Source organism: Euleptes europaea, chromosome 15 (genome assembly GCF_029931775.1).
Source record: "Euleptes europaea isolate rEulEur1 chromosome 15, rEulEur1.hap1, whole genome shotgun sequence".
Lineage (NCBI taxonomy): Eukaryota > Metazoa > Chordata > Lepidosauria > Squamata > Sphaerodactylidae > Euleptes > Euleptes europaea.
The window spans coordinates 8,062,340-8,079,651 of NC_079326.1; positions in this window are offsets into that span (position 1 = coordinate 8,062,340).

Genomic DNA, 17,312 nt, shown 5'->3' on the forward strand with positions numbered 1-17,312 from the left:
CAGATTAATCTAAAACTCTATGGTTAAACCATGAGTTTGGGGCAAATGCTAAAGCATTGCTGGGATTCAATGACATCACTTCTAGGTTGTGCCAGAAGTGATGTCATGGTTTCAGTGTTAAGTACAAACTTAATCTGAGCACCATACTGCAGCTGTAGGAGCATTCAAAACATGGCCACTTCAGTGCCCTTTTATATTTCAGGCTCCTTTTCTCCTAAAAGTAAGAAGCCCGAATAGAATTATTACTCTGTCAAGGACACCATTTGGACTCCCTTCTGTTCGATAGGCTGATAACCCCATTATGCAATTAGAAAAATAAATGTCATTAACCAGAGCACAAACACATGTAATCAAGTCATTCCACACAATTCTAGGGTCCATTAACAGGATTAATCTATTTAGCAACATGTCTTTAAGTGTAGCTTCGGTTGCTTAATTGTTGATGAGACTAAACACAGAAGACCAGATTTATTAATAGTGCTTGAAAAAACCTATATGGCACACTTAGTAAGAACGGTTTCAAATGTTCAGCAAGTGTGGTGAACAAGTGCAAGTGAGCCTTGCACTTGCTGTTTCCCCAAAGGCAGAGACTCCTATTCCAGATCTTAACAGAAATGCAATAATGGAAAATGAAAATAATGTCTATGCATAAAAACATTTTATACCAATGCAATAGGTCTGTTCTGTGAACCTACAGATGTAGCTCAAAAACAGAGTGTGTTGCTGTAATTGCTCCCCTATCCCCTGCATGGACTTGCTTTATCTGTTGAGTATGAAAAGAGGTTTTGTTTATAATTCCATGGAAAGGTGGGCAATGTACCTAAGCAATCTCAATCACTGAAGTGTATTGAGCTGTGCTCTGGTGTTACTGAGAAAGGATTGTTAGTGATGGTGGTGGTACTTTTATTGTAGTTAATTCATATAACACTCCCCATAAGCACTCTACAATAAAAAAACAGCAAAACCAAGAGCCCTATCTAAAGTCTATCAGTTAAAAGACATAGCACACACAGGAGAAAGTTAGATAAATGGGACAGGCATTTATATTTCTAGATCCCGTTTCTAACCCATAAACTCAGGCCAGGTAAAAGTAATGCTCCCAAACCTCCACAGTGCCAAACTCATGGGATTTCTGGAACATTCTAAAAGAGATATCCAGTCTAACATTCCATTTACCTTCCACAGAGCAAGACACAACAAAACATGCCCACAATATAAGCCACACTATTGTTCTGCAAGAGAGCAGGAAGAACGTGTATCTCACAGTTTCCTTACACAGGAAATAATAATTCAAGCAAATGGGCCACATGATGTCAAATATGATTATTAGAAAGTACTGAAGCATGAGTAAAATTCATGCTCCTAGTTTTTCCAATGGAAATTGTATTGGCTATAACTAGGGTTGCCAACCTCCCAGTAGGGTTGCTCGTTGGCTTGGAATGGTGGGCAATTGCCTGCCAATCCATCTGCTGGCTGACAGCAAGGGTCGCATGCATGCGCGGCCGCAAGCAACGCTATCCCATCACTTCTGGTTTACTTCTGGAAAGCTGCAGCATGATGGGATGATTTACCACTCAAAATGGGGGGTTGAGTGGTAAATCGTCCCATTGTGCTGCAGTGCTTCCGGAGGTAAAATAGAAGTGATGGGATCGCATTGCTTGCCGCAACGCATGTGAGATCCCCGCACCCGAAATCTCCCACCAGGGGAGAGGAGGGAATCGGCAACCCTACCTGCCAGTGAGGCCTGGATTTCCCTTAGAATTACAACCAATCTCCAGACTACAGAAATTAGTTTCCCTGGAGATAATGGTCCTGAAAATGGACTCTATAGCATCACATCCCCAATGATCTCTCTCCCCTCCACAAATTCAGCTTCCCCCCACCCAAATTTCCAGGAATTTCCAAACCCATACTTGGCAACCCTAGCTACAACAATCAGCCCCATGCTAGGTTAATTGCTGATATTCCTAAATAATGAGGGTTTATTATTTCCATTTACTATTGTTTCCAAAGATGGCTGTTGTTTATTGCTTGCTTAAAATATAGAGTGAAAATGCATCTTAACCATTTTCTGGATCCTTGCAGAATGTGAGGATTTCAGCCATGTACATAGTTCCCAGCACCTCCCCCCCAAAAAAATCCATTCAGATTAAATCAGCTGTCAAAATTGCCTCTAGGTACTTTTACGCTTGGCGACAGTAACCATGAACAATGTTCAACAAGGATTTCCAACTCCAGTGGCATTTATATTTTAAATCTCACCAGCCACTGTTTGGTTATAAAAGATAATTAGTCTCAAACTGTGACGCAGCCATAATTAGGAGTCAGAGCACATCATATTAATGTCTGACTCATTTTATCCTTTGGATAACACCTACACTACTTTGGAACGAGGTCTGACGAGACTCTTGAGATCGGGAAGGAAGGTTTGTCAGCCTGCGCCTCCTGCCTCTTTTTCTATTCCAACATAAATAAGCAAACTCATCCCCCACAAATATTGTAAATCGAATATGTGGCCTTTAAATCTTGGCTGTTGTTGTTTTGTATGGTTGGTGTTATTTGGTCTGTCAGGGTTACAGATGTGGGGAAAAGAGGCAAAAAAGTAGCAGCTGCTACTTAAGATAAAGACATTTTTGGCTTCCCGATCAGCCTTCATAATTAGAGCTTTGCTTTTGAATTAGTAGTAGTAGTAGTAACTATTCACCATCAGTGTATACAATACTTACAAAACGGCGTATATACAAAAGACAGTATCCTTTCCCCAAGAAGATAATCTAAATTTTGACTGTTGGAGAAACCAAAAGAGGGAGGGAAACAGTAAGTTTAACAAAACAATGTGAAGAGAGGAAGAATGGGGAAAGTGAGGGTAACAATGAGTAGTTGTCAGGAGCAGGCCATGAAGACAGTTCATGGTTGCGCTCCCAGGTGTTGTTTTGCAGTTCTCTCCAAGGCCAGTCCGTGCCCCGTGTTTAGACTTCAGAGATTCCTTCATAGATTCCTTCAGTGTGGGAATTGCCAAGTGCTCCTTCCTGCCTCCGGGAGGGGGGGTTGCCTGGGTTACTGGTCATCTCCTTTTGCCTTTCCATATATGCCATGTGCCTTGCCTTAGCCCAGTGATGGCAAACCTTTTACAGACCGAGTGCCCAAACTGCAACCCAAAACCCACTTATTTATTGCAAAGTGCCAACACTTTGTGCAGGGAAGGAAGCGAGAGCTTTGAACCGCTCCGCGCGGCGGCGTAGTTCAAAGCCCCTGCCACCCAGCTGGGCGGCGGGGAGTGCAGGGAAGGGGGCGGGAGCTTTGAACCGCTCCGTGCGGCAGTACAGCACGATTTGGCGCGGTTCAAAGCCCCCGCCACCCAGCTGGGTGGCGGGAAGTGCAGGGAAGGGGGCGGGAGCCGTGCATGCCAGCAGAGAGGGCTACGCATGCCAGAGTCGGCACGCGTGCCATAGGTTCGCCAACACGGCCTTAGCCCCTTACTAGTGTCATTCTGAATATGGCTTCTGTAACCTGTCGAGTCTAATCAATAAAACTGCTTTTGTGGACTTGCCGTCTGCCAGAATCTGTTTATGGGTTTGCTGCAGGGCTAGAGCTCACAGTAGTATCTAATATATACAATTGAACCAAACCAGGAAAAAAAAATGGTTCTGTAATATTTCCCTTCATATTAAAGTATGGCTGTAACAATTCTTGTCTTGCCAGTCACAGCTGACACCCTGCTGGACAGACATTCAGGGGTAGAGACAATCACATTGGTGCTGTGCCAATGCAAAACATCCCTTCCAGCATAAAACCAGAAAAGACATCAGGGTGATGCCCTAGGATTTGTCCAAGACCATAAATTTGGGGCAAATCCTAGAGCACTGCTCTAACTCAATGACATCACTTCAATTTTTGATGCCAGAGAGCTCCTCTCATTCCCTACCCACCAACCTGTGAAACTGCAGCAGGGAGCAGGGTCTGTTGCTATGAGATGGGAGATCTCACGTGGTATCTCCTCTTAGGTATAAAGCCTGAAATTTTGTGGTGAAGGGACATGAGTACACTGGGGGAGGGGCTAGGGCTGCCAGCTTCCCATCATCATAAACCCTAAGACTCATTGGGTGGGGCTTGATGATCTCATGGGTGAGGGTCCAGCAGTGTCATGGTGTGGGGCCTGGTGAAAATCCATTAAATAGTTGTATTAATAGTAGTACCTACACACACCTAGGTATGTACAACATGGTATCTGTGTATAGTCACAATCCTCTGGCTTTGAAGAGAAGGGCAATTTGCCAGACTAAAATAATAAAAATAACATGGAAATGAACTATGTGCTCAATGTAAAACATAGCTGGCCTTTTAGAGCTGGTTAACCCCAAATTTTACAGTGGACATGAAAAAGGAGAGAAATAAAGAAGCAAGAAGCAAGGAATCAGAGAGAAAAGGTGGTGGATTTGCTCAAGAAGGGGTTAACTGGCTCATTTTCCAGTTACCTTGAAGCTACCTTGCAGCTTTGCCACCCTCTTTCCTTTCCAGGCAATGGAGGCAATAACTACCTGAACAGTTTCCCTTACATCTCCACAAGGAAAAGGATTAGATGCTTATATTTTAAAAGAAAGTTTGTTTGTTTGCTTGCTTGCTTATTTGTTTGTATTGTATTGTATTGTATTCCAATGCCTCTGGGACTGACATAATTAGGGCTGTCAAAAAAAAATTCGGTACAGTTCGGATTCGGCCGAATTTGGCCCTTGTGGGTTCGGTACGTGCCGAAGTCCGAACTCCCCCACTTCGGATCCGTTCAATTCGGCGGGAATTCAAAGTTCGGAAAAAAATTCGGCCGAATAAAGCCATTAAAAACACAACCGCGCCTTTCCGCGGCTCGGGGGGGGGCATTTTTGGGCTTACAGGTCCCAAACTTTTGGCAGAGCTTCAAAGGACGTTTATTGAAAGACTCCCCAAGTTTTGTAAAGATTGGGTCAGAGGGGGCTGAGATATGGGCCCTGAAAGGGGTCCCCCCCACCCTTAATGTTGTGCATCTCTCAGCAGAGCTTGCCGCCCACGCACAAAGCTCCCAGCCCGACAACAGCGGAGAAATTAGCAAAACAACTGCAAACACAACCTTGTTAAACAACACCTTTGCAACACACAACTGAAACCTCCCCCCTCAAACCAGGGAGCGAGAGACTCGAGGGGGAACACACACCCCAGGCAGAACCGACGAAAGCCCCCTTTGGCTTCCCCCCCACCCACAGAAACTGCTCCCTCCCCACACACACACAGACTCTGCTTTCCCACACACACACACACATACACAGGAGAAAAATTATAGATTAAAGCCCCCAAAGGGGTCTTACTGTGGCTGTCTTCTGTTCCATCAGGACGGGCTGTAATCCAAGATGATTCCAATTAGGCACGGAACGTTTTGCTCTGGAGAGATGCACACAGGATCGGATCGGCTGCCCCATTCATTCCAATAGGGGAAAGGGGAAAGGGGAAAGCCCATATCTCATGACCCCCTGACCCAATGTTCACAAAACTTGGGGGGTTCCTTAAGAAGCTTAATCTAAAGTTCCAGTGAAAGTTTTGTGTCTGCACCCCCAAAAATGCGCCCCCTGCAGCCATGGAAAGAGAAAAGGGGGGGAGGCGATATTTCTGCCCCCACTGAACCCATCTTTACAAAACTTGGGTAGTATCTTAAGAATAATTCACTGAAGCTATGCTAAAAGTTTGGGGGCTATATCCCCAAAAAAGCGCCCCCTGCAGCCACATAAATGGAAAAGGGGGGAGGGAAAAGGGGGAGAGCCCATATCTCGAGACCCCCTGACCCAATGTTTACAAAACTTGGGGGGTATCTTAAGAACACTGGTCTGAAACTCCGCTCAAAGTTTGGGATTTGTACCCCAAAAAATGCGCCCCCTGCAGCCATGGAAAGAAAAAGGGGGGAGCCCATATCTCGGGACCCCCTGACCCAATGTTTACAAAACTTGGGGGGTATCTTAAGAAGCTTCATCCGAAGTTCCAGTGAAAGTTTTGTGTGTGCACCCCAAAAAATGCGCCCCCTGCAGCCACAGAAAGGAGCGAATGTGCACAAGCACCCCACACACACACACAAGGATTTCGCTCTCTCTCTCTCTCTCTCCCTGGCCGGGCCGCACATCAGCTGATTCCTCCAGTACTCAATCCTGACTGATTGGCCAGAAGAAGACCCAGCTTGCCCACCGATTGGCCGGGGGAGGAGAATGCTGCTTACTGACGGTTATGCTGCTTACTGACGGCCGAATTGGCCGAATTTATTCGCGAACTCCCGAACTCGCTGAATTCGCCCCCCCCCCGGTTGCCCGCCAGTTTTGAGTTCAGATCCGTCCGAACAGAAAAGCAACGAATCGGGAAATTCGGTTGATTTTCAGTTCGGACCGAACCGAATTGACAGCCCTAGACATAATGCCTTTTTTACTAAGTGATAGGGACCCCAAGGCTACATTGTCAGTGGCAAGATTTGTTTCAGTCCTTATATCCCTCCAACACTAGATATATGCTGCTCAAGATCAATTGATCAAGGAGCTTCTAAGGGATAAAAGGAAAGGATTGTATTTATTGTGAGGCTTTTTACTTCATCCATTTTTCATTGGTGTTCCTGATTCATTTGTTTTTCTGGCATTTTCCCCAGCGTTGTAATGTCATTTTATATTACATGAGATTGTAATGACATACAACATTTTAAAGAAATTGGCAAAAAAAAAAAAATTGGCTCCAATTTTAGTGCTAAAAGCTAACTGCATGTTTATTCCAAGAAGGGAATAACCATGGCAGAAACCTAAAAATCCAAACTGAAAACAGTATGTTCACAACATTTGGCAACATCCCTATAGATGAGCATTATGAGTTGATAAAGATAGCATGCACAGGAAAAGTGAGCTGTGGTGGAATCACTAGGGGAAAAATACACTTCTGATAAAAAATATACAAAGGAAAAGGATGAGCCAGTCTTAAGTGTCAGCACTGTTCAGTGGTTATAGCCAGGGCCAATTTCAGGTTTTAGTGGGCCCCAGGCAAAAAGTGACACCATGGCCTTTTCCTGCCATCATGCCCCCAGCTCACCAAGCCCCACTGCTCATCCAGGCACGCTTCATCACCCATTTGCACATTTGCCAGCCCTCTTGGTGATCACATGCGTTCTGGGCAGTGCATGTGGCTGGGAGTGCTGCTGCTGAGATCATTGCTGCCATGCACACCCCCACAGCCCCACACACACTTCTCCTAGCAGCAATAGGCAGCACGTGCAACTGGGAGTGTGGGTCTGACATGGGACCCCAGCATACACACACACCCCGAATAGTTTCAAACCTCACAGGGGCAAGTCCAAGGGTATTCCAAAAGCCGAGTCCGAGGGGTCAACCCGAAGTCCAGATAAAGCAAGCAGTTCACAGCAAGATCAGGATTAGACAGATGTGTTGCTTGTAATGCCCTTGTAATGCCATGCCCTTGTAATGCCATGCACCTGCCAGCCACCTCAGACGTGTTCCTGCAAACTCTCCTCCCCTCTGTCAGTGATGGCTTGGTACTGAACTGCTAGGCGGGCTGGCTGCGGGCACTTCGTCTCTTGTCCTGTAAGGCCCTACATGTTTGCCTCCTCCACTGTTCCTGAGGCTCCGGTGATGAGGGGGGTGAGCAGACAGGCAGCTGGCTCAGAGCTGGAGGGCTGAGGGGTTGCTGTGCTAGTTCCTGAATGCAGGGCTGGGTCTGGCCCCACAGGGGCTGCTTCTTTCTGTACAATCTCAGCCACTGGCTGGGGATCGAAGTCAGGGCTGCCGGCTGACTCTTCGTCAGATGAGTCATCAGTGTCCCCTGGACCTGACTGAGCCTTGACAGGGTGGTGGGAGGGCTCACAGGCAACCAAGTGGATAGCATGGGAGGCAAAGAGGTGGGGTTAGAGATGGGCCACATCAGAAGTCCTGGGCTTTGGCATCTGCCCCATGGTTAGTGTTGGACTAGAATCTGGGAGGCCTAGGTTTGAATCTTCGCGCTGCCATAAAAGCTTGCTGGATAACCTTTGACCAATCACTTCCTGTCATCCCAATATAGCTCATAGGTAGGGTTGGCAACCTTCAGGTGGTGGCTGGAGATCTCCTGCTATTACAACTGAACTCCAGGCGACAGAGATCAGTTCACCTGGAGAAAATGGCTGCTTTGGAAGCTGGGCTCTATGGCATTGAAGTCCCTCCTCTCCCCAAACTCCACCCTCCTCAGGCTCCACCCCCGAAATCTCCAGGGAAAATATATCAAAATAAATATGGGGCAGCAGACATGGGGCAACAGATTCTTGCAAAGTCACTTGATCCTTCCTCACATCACCCTCCTTCCAGTGGCTGTTGGCAAAGGCTGCCCTCTGCCTCAATAGAAATGCATGGTTGTGGGAGAAGAATCATGTTAGGATGTTTCTGTGAGATAACAATGTCAACTAGCAGATCAATAATTCACATCTGCAAGCATTAAGGCACCAAGCCAAGGTGGCTCCTTTTCAAAGAGCTTTTATAATGTCTTGACTTTTATAATGTCTTGTTTTGAACTGCTGCTACTACGATCTTTTCGTGTGCTGCCTTCTTTTGTTGTTTGCCGTCACTTTCTACAATTGTCGTTTGTATTTTGATGAACTGTTTTGTTAACCATCTTGATAATTCTAATCAAAACGTGAGATATAAATATGTTAATCAATAAACATCAGTACATCTTTGAGACCACATCTATTGTTAACTCAGACTGGAAAAACACCATCCCCCTAAAGCCCTTTAATTCACAATGTACGCTTCTAGGAACTATATTTGCATTCAAGCTTGCCTTCTCCCTTCTAAGAAACTACATTCATTAGATTTGCAGGATTAAAACAACATGTTAGAGACAAAATGATACTTAGCATCAGTTGGGAATACAGTCATAGTCTCCCCTAACTTGGAAAATCTTTTAAATCCAAGAAGTGAGCTGGCTTTAGCATTTGATTTCATTCAACATAAATAGGTAAGCACACACTACCCCTACCCAGTTTCTCATTTTATAAAAATCATATGCAGCTTGTTCCAGAGCTCTCAATATATATATTGGGGGAGGGGGGGTACATGAAGGCAAAAAGCATTTCTCTTGTCAGCAACACTACCATTAGTAGCTTCTTACACTTGCCCATTTTCTGGCAGTAGATCAGGCATGGGAAGAATGTTGAAATGTAAAAAGGCAAAAGAAAGGTGGAAAATGCATTATCAAATCAATTACCCTAGCTGAGCTATCTCAGTGAATGTGATTTCTGCTCTCTGGAAGTGCACATCTTTGCAAAGTGGGGGATGCAAGACTGGGTCAACAGAATGAAGCCTGTAGAAACCATTTGTGCGTCATATTCTTTGGGAAAGCATTGCTCATAAAAAAATGGTTCATATGCTTTGCGCATACCTTGCACTGTGCCTTTTTTTTTTAGTCCTGGAAGCAATTGTAGTCTCTTTCTCATTCAATTCAGCTGTAAAAACGCAGAGCTGACATCTTTTTTGGGGGGGAAATAACCCAGGAAGTCATTTTTTCATGCTAAAATGATACACGGTAAATTAGCACTTCACAATATTTAGCATGGCTTTGGGAGAGAGAAGGAGGTGTGATCAGAAAGCCCAGCCAGAGTGGATGGCTCCTAGAAAAGGTATTTGCCCTGTAGTGAAGCATAATCTCAAACAGACAGAACAGGCTCAAGATGCTTAACATAGAGCTGCTACAGTGCATCTGCAGTATTTGGTGGTAATTTTACAGTAGCTTGGCAGGAGAGATGATATATAGAGGGTGGGTTTTGTTCTGATCACATCTTGGATATTCCGTCTGTATTTTCTAAACATGCATACTATAAATCAGCTCCTGTTTGGCACCTTATAATGACCCCCTCCTTTGCAAATCTTTATTGTTCTAGTCTCTAGTTATTTTCAGCATACTAGGCATTAAGGTGTTGTCTCGCTCCCCCATAGGATTTAGTTTAAACCTCCTGATCAGGTTTGTGAGGCTCTCACCAAACACATTTTTTCTACCCTTGTGAAGTTCAAATCATCTCTCAATAGAAGAGCTTCTTTTCGAAAGCGTAAGCCATGGTCCAGAAATCCAAACCTTTCTTGACGACACCATCTACGCATCCAGTCATTAATTTGTAATATTCTTCTTTCCGTTCCTAATTCACGACCTTCAACAGGCAGAACCGATGAAAACACAACCTGCACCCCCAGGTCCTTCACCTTCTTACCCAGAGCTGCATAGTCTATTTTAATACATTCTGGGCTGTGCCAGGCAATGTCATTTGTTCCCACATGAATGAGCAAGAAAGGGTAATAATCTGTGGGTTTGATGAGTCTTCCTACCCTTTCAGTCACATCCTGGATGCATGCACCTGGTAGACAGTATACCTCTCGAGACAACAAGTCATGTCGGAATACTTTAGACTCTACCCCTCTCAGTAGGGAATCCCCAATTACCAGAACATGCCTCTTCCTAATTTGGGGAGTGGAAGATCGAGTACTCTCATGTGCAGGAGCCTGAGATATTTCTTTCACACTTTTTTGGGGGGGTAGCCCTCGTTCCAGTGGTCCAGAATCAGTATCTATGGGGAGATCCTGGAACCGATTGCTGATCAACAGAGGATCAGCATTAGTCCTGATTTTCCTGCTCCTGTGGGTCACATTCTTCCATGCACCTTCCTCCTGTGTTGCTTGCACCTCCATTTGTTCAGATTCCTTACTCTCCTTGTCCGGTTCTCCCTAAAGAGTGCTTCATGAGTTTTATCCATGAACTCTTCACCTTCCTTTATAAAATGGAGTGTGGACAAGCCTGCCTCAAGTTCCTGTATCTTCTCCTCCAGCAAGGCAACCAACTTACACTTGTTGCAAGTGTAATTAATGTTACCCTCAGGTAAAAAGACAAACATGCCACAGACCTTGCATGTTACAGCCTCAGCTTCCTCACTAGCCACACTGCTGTGGACCATTGCTGAAGTTCAGTTTCTTTCCTGCACTACACATATAGTTCCCCTGAAAAACTGTCTCTCAAGTCTCCCTGCTTGAGGAAGTAAAAACACTCAACAGATTAAAAAAATATAGAAACTTGTCAACTGTTTACAGGGCCCCCAGGCTAAGCCCCCAGGCTAAGAACCCTTGTGCTCTCGCCCTTCAGCCTCTGGCGAGAAAAGCCTTCTTAATGAAGAGCTCTCAGTCTCAGCCTCAACAGCTTACAGCAGAGGGTGGAGCCAGCAGTTACCCCCACTTCCACTAGTCCTCCTCACTCAGGAAACAGCAACTAAACAAAAGAACAAAGGGAATCACTTAGCATCCTCTCTCCAAGCACCCACACCCACTCACTCTCACACCCTTCCCTCTCACACACACCAACCTCAGCAGGATAAAATATATTAGGCAGCTGAGGGGAACAAAAACTTGCACTGACCTCTCTAGAAACTCTTGGTCCTGCAGACTCTCAGCCCAGGTGCCTCAGGTTCTGCCTCTGGCAAGAAGAGCCTTCTAATGAAGAGCTCTCAGTCCCAGCCCTCAACAGCTTACAGAAGAGGGTGGAGCTAGCAATTACCCCCGCCGACACTAGCCCTCCTCACTCAGGAAACCGCAACTAAACAAAAGAACAAAAGTTTCTTTGCCGGCCCCACCTCCTTGCAGAGCATCTGTATGGCAACCCTGTCCAGTCGAAAGCTGTCCAGGCAATCGCTGTCCAACAGACAGAGAGTGCCGATCCTCATCCGGAACCTGTGTGCCCACCTCTGCCTCCTCTACCACATGGCCACCCACACATACAGGTCCAGGAGCAGGTGGACAAGTCTCAGGTGGCCAAGTGTCAGGGCTGGGAGGATGAAGCGCTGGGTCGCCTGGGGAAGGCCAATCCTGGCAGCCCGTCTGTTTGGCATGGCTGTGTGTTCACAACCAGACAACAAGCCCTGGCACTTTTCTCATTCTGGCTGTCCAGGAATGCTGCACCAGACAACTGAAAGTGGGCAGCCACCGTTCTGAGGAGCAGAGATGAAAATGAAGTATCTGAGGTGAGTGTGATGGAAAAAGGCTTGAGGTTGCATCTCGTTCTCTTGTTCTCAGAGGCAAAAAGAACTCCTCTGCCTTCCCATTTCTTCCTACTCCTTCATTCCCAGTTCCCCCCATAAACCCTCTCCAGCTCCACGCTCCAAGTGACAGTGAAGGAAGAGGTGCAGGAAAAATATTGGGGGGATTAAACTTTAAGTGTTTTTAAAACTTTATTTAGGATTTCAAAAATTAAAATGGCTAAATAAGTATAGGGAGGAAAATATCAGCCACGTGACAGTAATGCAAATAGGGGTTATGAATATTAGGATCTGTGCAAGAGAAAACAGCCAGGAAAGCAACACACTTATGATACTTGATTTGTTCCAGTTCTTTCCCTTTAGCTAAGCAGCAGTAGAGCTTGGGGCTGTCTTCCAGCCCTCTGTTCTGTTGGCTGAAAGAGTTCCTCTATGCCCTGCCCCAGGTTTGCTATGTGTATGTATTCAAACATCTGGATTAAAAGAGGCAGGCAGATTAGCACTACCAGTCCCCCCCTTGGGAAAGATCATAAACCCAGCAAGTAATGTGTGTGTTTGGGGGGCGGGGTCATCAAGTGGCTCAAATGGCAAAGTCAATCTGGCTAGTGGGCTCATTTCCCCACCCCCAATAGTGGAACAAGTACACCTTTTAATTTAATATTTTCTTGGCCATGTTTTGAATCACCCTGTGCTATTATTTTTTTAAAAAGGTAAAGGTCCCCTGTGCAAGCACCAGTTCATTCCTGACCCATGGGGTGACGTCATATCCCGACATTTTCTAGGCAGACTTTGTTTGCAGGGTGGTTTGCCAGTGCCTTCCCCAGTCATCTTCCCTTTACCCCCAGCAATTATAGGAATTATTTAATGCATACAATTGCATGGTACTTAAGTTGCAATTCATTACACACTAACTTGGGAGTAAGTCCCTTTGAATTCAATGGAATTTAATTTCCAAATAAGCTTGTTTAAGATTGGTCTGAATGAGCTTTTTCCTCCTAATGCATTTTATGTATTTGTAATTTAAGAGGGATTAAGGATGATAGAAAGGGAAGGTGGCATGGTATAGCCCAATCTCACCCGATCTTGGAAGCTAAACAGGGTTGATACTTGGATAGGAGACCACCAAGGAAGACTCTGCAGATGAAGGCAATTGCAAACCACCTCTGCTTCTTATTTGCTCTTACTGGGGTCACCACAAATTTGTTGTGACTTGACAGCATTTACATATAGATGATAGATACATAGCATGTGTAATCTTGGCTGCTAAATCCCTTTATTGCACTCTTCCTATCCACAGTTTGTATAGGGGTGGCGCTGTTTTCTAGTGCCTGGCTGAGAGAAAGAAAAAATTCTACACATTCTTAGTGTGAACTGTTCTGGCCCTCATCAGTTGCTGTAACCAGATATGAGTTAGATCTGGCTTCATTGGATACACAAAGCGAACATCCATTTCACATATATTATACAGTGTAGCTGGTATCAAATCGCAGTTTCAACCTTCTTGGAAGCACCAAGTCACTTGACAAATCTCTCTCCGACACTGCAGAACATGCAGTGCCCTAGCACAGAAGTGACATCACAGGAAGGGGAGGGGTTTAGGAAAGTGACCAAAAAGTGACATGACATTGTGTCATCATTTTACCTTTGACCAGGAAATGACATCACAGTGATGTCACATCTTCGATAAGCACCCCCCCCAAATCTCCAAGTAATTCCCATGTCAGATCTGGCAACCCTATGGAGCAGCAACTGCTGCATGTTTTGCCTGGGCCTGGTGGCCACTGCTGCTGTGCTACTTGAACAATCACTACTTGACAGGGTCTGGCAGCTGCCACAGCAGGGTGACTCATCCAGGCCCAATCATGCTGTTGGGAAGTTGTACAACTTGACCCTGATATCAGCAGCCACCTTGCCTGCTGTGCCAGAAAGCCCAGTGGCAATGCCATGGCCAAGCCAGGCACAATTTGCCTTGATTCGGCCTCCCTCCATCAGTATTTGTGGATTTTGCCATTTGTGGTGATCCCAGGAATGAATACCCCACAAATGGCAACAGTCTGTTGTATACTTTACATTAATTGTATGTAAAGTGAATGACTCTGACCTGCCTTTATTCTAGAGTCATTTGTATCTGGCACATTACTTTGGTAACTTCATTATCAATGCACCTGCAATGCACCTGCAATACACATTATCAATGTGACTGCAAGTTGGAGAGAGGCCAGGCATAGAATGCCAAAATATGACTCAATTTTTTTTAAATAATATGCAGATGTTGGCCATTAACGCATGGCAAAATGTGCAACTTTTTATCTCTCCCCTGAGCCACCCCTCTAAAAAAACTGAACGCATGGTCGGGAAGGCTCACCTCCCCCCTACTGAGGTTGCCAAGTGGAGGGAGGGAGAGAGAGAGGCGCTCCCAGGTGGAGAAGAGCAGAAGCTGGCAAAGGGTGGAGGCGGTGGGGGCTGGTGAAGCCGCCGCCTGACTCCCCTCCAGCAAGAGTAGAGGAGAAGCTGATGGAAGGTGGGGGTGGCTGGTGCTGGTGAAGCCGCCGCCACCCGCCTCCCCCGGCAGGAGCAGGAGATGGCGGGGAAAGGAGTCACCACTGCTCTGCGCTCCCTTTCCCCAGGTCGAAACGAGAGGAAGCTGGAAGCAAGTGGAGGCTGCGGCGGCTCCTTTCCCTGGGTGCCACAACCTGCACTTGCTGCCGGCTTCCCCTAGCCTCTACCCGCTTCCAGCCGTGGGGGGGGAGAGAGAGGTGTGAGGTGGGGGGGGACGAAAAAGTGCCATCGCTGCTGCCCCTGCCGGGCCTGGAAGTCTCCCAGCAGGGAGTCGACCCGGCGGGGCACGCAGGGGCGGACTCCTTCCTTTGTTACACGACTTCCATTTAAGTTGTGATAACAGAGGAATGGATTCTCCTGGGGATATAGCGAACGGGGGAGGACTGAACGCGCACGTGGGTGAAGCACGTGCATACAGACCACCTCAATTCGCTGCATTCCCTGGAGAAAAGAGGGAGAAAGTGGCCATGCGTTAATGGCCATTGTTTGCATACCGAGCATGTGTCATTTCTTCTCTCAATACTTTTCACATTATTTAATCACAACATGTTAATGTGCACGAATAAATGCAGTGAAAAAAACCCTAATGTTGACATCTTCTCATGTATAATATGCAGACATATTACAGATATATTACAAACATATTACAAGCAAACAATTAGAGATGAAAAAATTATTTTGAGGGACATATCACTAAACACATCAAGATCAACAGTAAGAAATTCTTTAAGTACATCAGGAGTAGGAAACCAGTGAGGGAAGCAGTTGGACCATTGGATGACAATGGAGTAAAGCACTGGTTCCCAACCGGGGGTCCGTGGACCCCCAGGGGTCCGCGAGAACTAAATTAAGGTCCGCGAAACAAAGTTATAAACCCATAATAAATTAATATTTTCAATTAAAAGTTCTCTATTATAAAAATATATATTCAAATATTATTCTAAGTTTAATGTTTAACTAACAGTTATGATTAAAGTTCTCGGAATTTTTATTTTGAACCTTGGGGTCCCTGCACCGAACAAAAAAGTCCTAGTGGTCCCTGGTCAAAAAAAGGTTGGGAACCACTGGAGTAAAGGAACATTAAGAGAGGATAAAGTGATTGCTGAGAAAATAAATGAATTCTTCTAATCTGTCTTCACTGTTGAAGATATAGGGCAGATTCCTTCTCCTGAAGAGAGGTTTTGGGGAGGTGAGAATGAGGAACTGGGGCAAACAGTGGTAACAAGGCAGGAAGTCCTAGAACGTCTAGACAAACTGCAAATTAACAAGTCACATGGACCAGATGGTATTCAGCCTAGAGTTCTTCAAGAACTCAAGTAGGAAATTGCTGAATTTCTAACAACGATAAGTAACAACCTCTGTACCGGAGGACTGGAGAATGGCCAATGTAACACCCATTTATAAAAAAGGTTCCGGGGGGGGGACCAGGGAAATCACAGGCCTGTTAGCTTAATGTCTGTTCCAGGTAACTTGATGGAAAGCATGATTAAAGATAGAACTGTCAAGCATATAGAAGGGCAAGCCCTGCTGAACAAAGCCCAACATGACTTCTGTAAAGGTAGGTCCTGTCTCACTAACCTTTTAGAATTTTTTGAAAGTGTCAATAAGCATGTGGTCAGGAATGAGCCTGTAAACACTGTGTATTTGGATTTCCAAAAGGCTTTTGACAAAGTCCCCCACCAAAGACTGCTAAGCAAACTTCATAGTCATAGGATAAGAGGACAAGTCCTCTTACGGATTGAGAGCTGGATGAAAAATAGGAAGCAGAGAGTAGGAATCAATGGTCAGTTCTCACAATGGAGGGATGTGAGCAGTGGGGTCTTTCAGGGATCTGTGTTGGGACCGGTGCTTTTCAACCTGTTCATCAATGACCTGGTGAACAGTGAGGTGGCCAAGTTTGCCGATGACACTAAATTATTTAGGGTGGTTAAAACAAAATCGGACTGTAAAGAGCTCCAAAAGGATCTCTTCAATCTGGAGGAATGGGCAATAAAATGACAAATAAGATTTAATGTGAGCAAGTGTAAAGTGACGCATATTGGGGCAAAAAATCCCAACTTCACATATACACTCATGGGATCTGTGCTGGCAGCAACAGATCAAGAAAGGGATCTTGGGGTGGTAGTGGATGATGAATTTGTCAACCCAGTGTGCAGCTGCTTGGAAAAAGGCAAATTCCATGCTGGCCATAATTAGGTAAGGAATAGAGAATAAAACTGCAGCTATTATACTGTCCTTGTACAAATCTATGGTGAGACCACACTTGGAATACTCTGTACAGTTCTGGTCATCCCACCTAAAAAAGGATATTACAGAGCTTGAGAAGGTGCAGAAAAGAGCAACCAAAATGATTAGAGGACTAGAGCAACTGCTCTATGAGGAACGGTTAAAACGATTAGGGCTGTTTAGCTTGGAAAGGAGGCAATTAAGGGGAGATATGATAGAGGTCTATAAAATTATGCATGGTGTGGAGAGAGTGGACAAGGAGAAGCTTTACTCCCTCTCTCATAATACCAAAATGTGGGGTCATCTGCTGAAGCTGGAGGATGAGAGATTCAAAACAGATAAAAGGAAGTATTTCTTCACACAACGCATAGTTAAATTGTGGAACTCCCTGCCCCAGAATGGGGTGATGGCTGCCTACTTGGAAGGCTTTAAGAGGGGAGTGGACATGTTCATGGCGGATAGGGCTATTCATGGATACTAG